This window comes from Hippoglossus stenolepis, chromosome 11 (assembly GCF_022539355.2).
Source record: "Hippoglossus stenolepis isolate QCI-W04-F060 chromosome 11, HSTE1.2, whole genome shotgun sequence".
Lineage (NCBI taxonomy): Eukaryota > Metazoa > Chordata > Actinopteri > Pleuronectiformes > Pleuronectidae > Hippoglossus > Hippoglossus stenolepis.
In genome coordinates this window covers 5,040,622-5,049,505 of record NC_061493.1, presented here as the reverse complement: position 1 = coordinate 5,049,505, position 8,884 = coordinate 5,040,622, and the positions used below count along the sequence as shown (strand labels likewise).

At 42.2% G+C, this 8,884-nt stretch overlaps 1 protein-coding gene across 6 annotated transcripts in view; it reads left to right on the top strand.

Annotated features, from left to right (window-relative positions):
* The first annotated feature begins 431 nt into the window (after positions 1-431).
* The window catches only part of ctnnd2b (catenin (cadherin-associated protein), delta 2b), a 167,265-nt gene continuing 158,812 nt past the window's right edge, over positions 432-8,884 (top strand). For 3 of the 6 annotated variants that reach the window (XM_035171323.2, XM_047342112.1, XM_047342109.1), the window contains exon 1: positions 433-739. The gene's annotated coding sequence lies outside the window, so the exon portion shown is untranslated. Of the gene's footprint in view, positions 740-8,884 lie in introns of all 6 variants that reach the window. The other 3 variants (XM_047342113.1, XM_047342111.1, XM_047342110.1) reach the window with 2 other exon arrangements.

The window sequence follows — 8,884 nt, the reverse complement described above, 5'->3', positions numbered from 1 at the left end:
CTTGAGGGCTGAAGAAGCATTATATCCCAAAAGTCCTGTTTTCTTCTTTCCAATAATAACTTTCCAATATAAATCTTGCTACTGAATATGTGATTTTAGATGGTCTTTCGTGTTTAGGCTACTTGTGATGCCCTGAGGTACCTGATTGACGATGACAGCATGTTTCCCTCTCCAGCTGCTGCTGCTTCTTTGTGGCATTAAATCACAACCCACACCGCACTGCCTCTCATCACCGGTGGGTGTCGCTGCTGCCGATGGTACCCAAGGCCGTGTGTGTTAGTCTCTCTGGCGGGGAGGAGGGGAGGAGGGGATGTGGGTGTGATGTTGCATTGTAAAATAGAGAGAGAGAGAGAGAGAGAGAGAGAGAGAGAGAGAGAGAGAGGTGTGTGTTACCTCTGCCTCTCTCTCTCCCAGCCTCCTCTCTCTCTCCCGTGCGCAGTGCTCCGGCTCGGCCGCTCCTCTTCCCTCCTCACTTCCTACTCCTCCTCCTCCTCCACCACAGCTGGCTGGTAGTCTCCTCTCTCCGATGCAGGCTCGCCTCGCTCCCGTCTCACACACACACACACCACCGGACCGATCACATCGGAGGGAGGCATGGAATGACTGACTACCTTTTTTTTGTTTTTTTGCATGGTCTGAATTTCGGGGGGAATTCGCACGTCGGACAGGAGGGGAGTCCAGAGGGAAGACAAAAAGGAGGCTCTCCGTCTCCCCCCACCCCGAGGGAATTTATTTTACAGTAAGCAGGCAGCAATGTCAGTTTCCTCATTCCGCTCGTCTCACAGCCGCCCACCCCCCCTACCCCATCCTCATCTGTGCAAAATGCTTGAGAGAAAAAAGATGCTAGAATATGACAGCCTGCCGGGAATGTGGCTGCATGTTGTATTGTGTGCCAGATGTTTTTGTTTTTTTGGTGCTGTCAGTTTATTCCGAGGCGTGGTGTTGGGATGCGTTTATTTATTGTGATGCGCTAAAGGGCTGTGGTGCGCTTGCATTGATCGTGGACTGAAACCCCCATCCATCCCTACACCCATCCATCCTTGGCCGGGGTGTGTGGGGGTCGGAGGAGAGAGAGAGAGAGAGGATGGGGGGGGGTTGGCTGATGCGAAAAACGCTATTACTTTCAGATTGACCTAAATATGAGTGATATTCGCAAGATTACCGCGGATGACAGCGGCTCATCGCGGACGGCCGCGCCGCCTTTGTGCGTCGCTTTTTGCGGGAGACTGAGTGTTTGTTTCCCGCGCACATCAGCGGCCGTGTGAGCGGATGAAGAGCACCTTGCTGCCCCAGTGCTCCAGCCCCGGCCTGCCTGCCTGCATGTCTGCCTTCCGGACGAGTCGCACCATGTTGATCACTACAAACTACCACAGTTCGGTTTCTTGTACAGTAAATAATTTCATTCATCACCACGTTGCCCAGGACAACTGTGTTCCAACGGTGGTGTTTGCTCGTGTTTGTCAGGATGTGTGTCCTGTGACCTGGCAGAAATCGTGGCCTGCTTGTGCCCCAGTGAATTAGTCCTCATACAGCTTTAACAGCATGGAGGGGCTTACTGACGCCTCATCTCAACTTCACTCCGGGTTTCTGTCATGACCTGCAGTGGCATACAGATCTTAGCTCGCCCCCAAGATGGAGGAGCTCTCCAGCCCTAATAAGAACTTTAATGTGATGGACATTAGGGGGGGTTGGGGGAGGCCAAGGAGGAGCTCCTGATTAGACCAGCAGTACAGATGATGTCTGACTGGGAAATATCTTATTAAGTTGTTATCAACAGGCAGCTTTTTTGCACTGACCTTTTTATTGTGCACGTGCAGTATGTGGTAGCAGATGTTTTCCATTAGGCTTGAGTGGAAAAACATGACAAGGATCAGTGGATCTTGCAGCATTCAAGGTGATGATGGTGTTCAGATTCATTGAGGTGGCAGTAGAGAACTGACTCTATCGTGTTTCTTTGACCTCTTCTCCTGCCAGTGGACCAATGGGAAGTCCTACATTCTCTATCGAACATTAGAACCGATCACAGCACAATGGTGCGGTTGTCAAATGCGAGTAACATGCTTTTCATATGGTTTAGCTGTGTTGTGTTAGTTGTGTTTTCAACAGTAGCCCACTGACTTTTCACTGTCTAAATGCGTAGTTTGACATTTCCAGAAATACACTTATTTGTTATCTTGTCGAGAGTTAGATAAGGAGATCGATACCACTCTCTGGTCTGTATGGTGAATATGAAGCTGCAGATGGCAGCCTGTTAGCTTAGAGACGGCACTAATTAACATGTTATTATTTGTTTGTTGGATTTGAACAAAAAATTGCATTGTACAAACAACAATCTGTTGTTTTACTGGGGTTATGAGCAGGACTACTTCTTGGCTTAATGCACTGACTTTCTGACAAGGTTGGGAAATGAAACAATAACAATAACTATTGTGATATACTTTACAGCAATTGTAATATTAGAAATGTTAAACATATATTTATATAAGAGTTTAAAATCATTATCAACTTCCAGTTCCTTCAACTTTTAGTCTTTAATCTCAAAAGAAATAATGGTCTGATTTTTATTGCGATAATAATCAATATTGACTGACATTAAAATGTTTACTTTGATAGCATTATTGGCCTCATTGCCCAGCCCTATTTTGTGGAATCAAAGCTGTCTGCACTGTGAAATCAATGAGACAACAGCTTCTTAACTAACAGATATGAAGTGGTATCATTTTCGCATCTGTCCCTCTGCAAATCCTCAGCAAATATATATGTCTTACAAAATATATATACTTGTGACTTTCAGTGTTGCATTTAAATTGTATAGTTTTTGGGAAACTAAAGTAAAGTAAAACTATATTCCATATTTTACAAAATAAAATCAAGATGAGTAAAAAGTCGAAATTCAAACATCTTGAGACTGTTGAGACTGATCGTTCGCCCTCTGAAGGGTTCCAACACCTATGTTGGGAACTACTGAACAACCACTCTTGCCCCATAACCCAAAACATAGATTATCAGTGTTTTTATACAAACATTTATTTCATGTAGTGACTGTGATATGAACATGGTCACAGTCTGACCTCCTTGTCTCCAGGATTCATTTGGTCTGTGAGAGTGCTAACAAACAGCATGTGTTTACTGACTGCTACAAGCCAGACATGTAACATCTCAGAGCGGAGCTAGAAACCCTTAAAACACACACAGGTGAAACTATGAGCCAGTGATCTCGTCTCACAACATTTAACTGATCATAGAGCTTCTTTCCCCAAATTTTGCAGCAATTTTTTCCCCATAACATCCTGCACAACATCACAGGAAGCCATAAGTCTCTAATTCACTTGCTACCCTGGGGTAAAACACAGTATCCCACATTTATGTTCTTCACCACAACCTCTCACCTAGTTGCAGGAGATTCATTGTGGATAGTGGAGTGACCCCATAGCGTCATCCCTGGTGTAAAGTCTGAAAAGTGCTGCTCACCGCCATGGTTCATCGAAGTGTTAAGAGCGTGGCATCATCCTTCTCCAAAGACTCGCCTCGGCTACTGCAGCCTCAACAGGCTTCATTAAGTTTTTATATTAAGAAGATGATACATGCGATGTGGCCCAACTCTTAATAACCTCTAAGTGAGACTGATCTGAGATATGATTCACTGCTTTCTGCCCAAAACCCAAAATTAAATAATGTTTTATTGGCCTCTCGACTTAGACTAATGGATATAATGTGGATGCTGCATTCAATTTCCTTCACAGGACTAAAACATAAAGGAAGACAGACAAACTGATATCAACAGCTCATGCAAAATTAAATAATAATTACCATTTATTACAACCTGGGTCTTAAATTTGTAGAGTGGGCAATAATTTCAATTGTTATGATACATTTGACTCAACGATGTTTCCTGGATCTGGGAACATAAGAGTTGTGGCAATCAGCATTTTATTTGCTTTTATTATTGGCGGCTAACTAAAAATTTCAAGCAGCGAGACAATCTGTGTTAAAACTGCAGGCACTTTTGTCAAAAAAAACTACTAAATTAATCAATACCTCAAGAAGCACAGAGCTAGAAAATCAAGAACAAACTGCAGCGAGAGAAGAGAACAGTATCTACTATTTGAAACTAGCCGTCAGGGATACTACAGATACTGTATATACAGTATATAGGGGGCTGTTAAATACTTAATTAGTATGAAACATCATATGACCCACTTTTGTAACAGCATTAGCATGCTTTAGTAATTTCAAAGTTAAAGTTTTTTTTCATGAACGCTTATCTTGTGTAACCCCTGTAGACGCTGTGTAAGTTTACATGGAGAAAGTAGCAGCTGTATTTAACTAGGGAATTCTTGATGGTGATGGTTTTATTAGTAGCACTGCTAATAATTATATTATGCAAATACTTAACAAATGTTATAATATTGAATATGTTCATATGCGTTATTTCCTAGGCCCAAAGTCATTCTGCTGCTGCTACTGCAGAGTTCAAAAAGTGCTCATGCTACAATAAGAATTATTTATCACTAGTCTGTCACTATCAGTACCTTTTTTTCCCCAAACAACAATTGTCCCACATGAGATAAAATGACAATCACGGGCTGAGATGGTTTTGCCCCCGCCACAAACACTTGCTACATATGTGAACCGGCCATTCATTGTCCTAACCTGATAATCTCTGCTGATAACCTTGTTCAGAGAGAGAGAGAGAGAGAGAGAGAGAGAGAGAGCGAGAGAGAGACTGTGTGTTGCTGGGTCACTGTATTCCAATCATGGCTGTGTCTGATTCATATCACAGCTGGTGACCCCCTCCTCCTGTTGAGTAGATGGAGAAGATAGGTTGCCAGGTCAACAACAGCTTTACTCCTTGAACTGTTCAGGGCAGATATTCAGTAGGAGATTCAAAAAGCAGGACAAGTCGCTGACACTATACCAATCATGTATGAAAATGATGATGAAATGAACCAGTGTGTTGTGGCCGACAGCCTTTATCGGGGTTACATACTAATGCTAAAGTAATTTATTTATATTAAAAAAAAAAGAATCCATAAAAATAATATCAACAAAAGAATAGACCAACTATTGCCAACCAATATAAAACCAGTGATTGTGCAATTATATTAGGTTTTCCACTGTTATAATTAAATAAGCATATAGTTAAATTATTTCAATCCATACTAGTGTTACGTGCTACATTCTAGAGCTAGGTCGGTGCACATTTACTATTATCACCATAGGGATGACTGAGCTGTAAAGCTGCATTAGCTTTGTTCAACCTTGTTTCTTGACCTCTTCAAGGTCATACATATGTTGCTCGCACCATCGTCTTTTATAAACTACTGTTGTATTTGGCTGTTTAGCATTGCAGTGTGTGGATACTAGTTATACACCTTCAGATGTGTTGCACAATTGGATACAATTTGACATCTGCTCCTGTCTTTAATGTCGTTTAATTTGCTCCTCGATCACAATAGCACATCATCATATTTGCAGATGATACTGTGCTGTTACTGGAATCATTCACAAGGCATTTAGAAATTGTTTTCGGAAAGTTATTTAGTTTTTCCTGTATAAACTGTATTTCAAAAGCCACAATTTCTCCCTATAAACCACCATGTTAACCTTCTATTAATGTAGCCTCAAGCCACCTTGATGAGATGAGAGAGAACGAGGTGAACGAGACCTCCGAGGTGTAATCAGCCGTCTTTTCTCCTACTCCACAACCAGGTTTTATTCATCAAACTGGTCGTCTTCAGAACAAAATAACTCAGGCAGTTTATTAGAGTTTGCACAGCTCCCTCTGGAGCCTTAGACATCAGCAGATACTTTGTGTCTTCCTTGGAGAAGCTCACTGCCGTCACTGCGGTCACCTTCAGGTCTTGTATGTTGTTGGGTGACTCCTGCCTTTAGTCTGCTCCTCTGGAGGTGGAGAGCAGCTCAGTCAGATTGAGACTGGGTTACTGACTCAGCCAGTTGAGGATATTCCACCTCTTCACAGTGAAAAGCTCTTTTGCTGCTTTGGCAGTATGTTTAGGATCGTTGCCCTGCTGAATGATGAAATGTCGTCCAATGAGTTTTGATGCATTTGACTGAATGTGAGTTCAAGGAATGCTCCTGTGTACCGCTGCATTCATCCTCTTGCATCTGTCAGCAGTGAAATCATCAATAAATGCCAGTGGGTGCCAGTTCATTTGGCAGCCATCCATGCCCGAGCCATAACCACCACCATGTTTGACAGATGAGGTGGTGGCTTTGGGGCGTAAGCGTTCCCTTTTATTCTCCACATTTTCCACTTTTCATCATTTTGATAGAGGTTGATTGTTGTTTCTTCAGTCCATAGAGCTTGGTTCCAGATCTCTACCAGTTCTTTTTGTGTGTTTTTGTGAACTGCAGCCTTGGCTTTTCTCTTTTTCATGTGAACCCCTTGAGGTTATGTCATGAGATTTTTGACAAGCCAACATCCTTGACAGCAGTCTTGTCTTGCTGTGCAGTTATAAAGGGGTGTTTCTTCACCATGCACATGAATTTCTGGTTATCCCAAAGACTTGTGCTTCTCAGTCTACCAGGTCACTTGCCAGGCTATAGTCTTCGTGGGTGCAATCAGTTTTTTTGTGCTTTTTTTGGTAAATCAAATTCCTTTGATATCTATCTGATAGAATTTAGCTTTTTTTTTAAGGTCTCATTGTCCTTTTCTTCACTTACACAGGAACCTCTTTACTACTCATATAATCGACACCTCCAACTCAATCTAATTGGCAGCTCTCTGGTCTCAGTCAGCACTGAGCCACGTGGGAGCTCTTTTGTGCATGAACTAACCTTGAAATGACACAAAGCTGTCGAAGAAACATTTAGCAGCCAAGTGTCCAATTACTTTTGAACCCTTGCAATTTGGGCATCGTGTGCTAAAAGGGCTACAGCTCAGGCACACCTCTTTCTATATTCACATTGAACTTCTCAAAATATAGTTTAGGCCAGTATTTAATTTGAAATTGAATGTGCGGATGCATAGAACCTAATGTGTCAATTCTACCTTAAATTATGAAATTATGTTTCCCTCTTATACTTTATTAAATTTACTATAGTTTGATATTGATGCTCACATTTACTTTAAAACCAGGTTATTTGAGTTACAAGGCACAGAGGTAATTACAGAGTCCATGTAAATGGAGCCACTGACAGTGCTGGTGTTGACCTTTGCTGTTTGCACAGTATATTAATACCTACAGCACCAATCAGGTGCACAACTCAGGTGACTGAACAACCACCAACCATTTCCTGTCTCTGCAGCTTCCACTCGTTGGCCGGGCCTGTTCGCTAATGGATGATAGCAAATAACAGCTGCACTTTGCTTCCCTGTCTCAGACACTGAGTGGTTTTCCCTCTTCTCTGTTGCCCTAAGAGGAGAGAGGAGCCGAGCGGGTGCTATGGAGAGGGTAATGGTTGTTTGTCGGACACATCATTTTGTCACTTGAGTTTTGTTCATTTCACTTGATGTTTGAGTGTGCATTTTGCAGCCGGAAAACTCTCCCTGCAAAATCGCTTTGCACCTATATTTATGATGGCACCCATTTGGTTGAGTTTTTTAAATACACACTTGAGGGAAAATGCGGCCATATTTGTCTCAGCTGAAAAGTGTCATTAGTTCATTTGAGTGAAAAAATAATGCATGGAATAAACCTGAAGCTGCCCAGCCAAAAGAACTCCACACTTTCTGTTATCACTGCGGCAGCACATTAGTAAATTTATGGGTAATTGATAGATGAGAGGCATGTTTTATCGTTTTGTTAAGCCGAGGTCAGGTCAGGGTTGCCCTCATTGTTTCAGTGAGTCCACCATCCTCTTAGTGTCTGGCACGTCTCTGGCCTCGCATGTCCCTTTGCATCGAGGGAGACAATAATACTCTGCCTAATCCACCTCTTACTGCATTGCTCACCCAATCAATCCCCCGTGGAGTGGGACGTTGCCAACTTGCGGTTGCCAAGTTGTGGTTGCCCTGGCAACTGGGACTCGGGTTTGCTGTGATGTCAGCCAGGTGCGGCCTCGCAGTTTTGGCTGTACAAGGCCGACCCTTGTTGGGAATAATGAGCAAGATTCTGCTGTCACGGCGATGACTTTTTTTGTGTGCAAGGGGAGGTCAGCAAGGGGCGACTCACAATTAGCTTGGAGTGTGTGAGGGGGAGAGAGTGAGTGGGTGGGTGTGAGTGGGAAGTTTGTCGCTGTATATTTGTGCAAATGCTTGTTTCTGTAATATGTGCAGAATACAGCACGTTTTCATCAAATGATGGAATGGTGATTGAAGAGGGCATTTCTTTAACAATGAGGACAGTGTGGCTAAACAGCTGATACTTAATACACTGTCTTAATGCCAATAGCAAAATTATATTGTTATTGAAACCGTACTTTAAATGTTTTATGTAAAACCCTGTTTTAATTCAACAAAAGAAACCAATCGTCTTAAATTGTAAACGTTGTCTAAACTAAAATAGCCATTTTTAGAACTTTGACTTAAAATATCAATTCAAGTTTATTTGTATAGAGCCGAGTCCCAGCAAACATTATCTCAAGGATTTTACTAAATAAGGTCCAGACCTAACATTAGTATAGAGGGAAACCCAACAGTTCCCACGGTAAGCAAGTAAAGGAAAAATGAATACAGTCTGGAAGCGGTAAAAGTACAAAACATGAGAATAAGTAAATCTGAGAAGATGTATGTTGGTCAGAATCATAACAGTAGTATCAGTATCTTAATATATGATTCATCCAAATTGAAGTTTGCTACTAGAACTGTCTCCTACTACTAGTAGGAGACAGTTCTAGATGCATGAGTGGACAAAACCTCAAGTCAACTCTCATTTTGTGACGCACATATTTTTAGCTGCCTCACAGTACAGCATTGCTG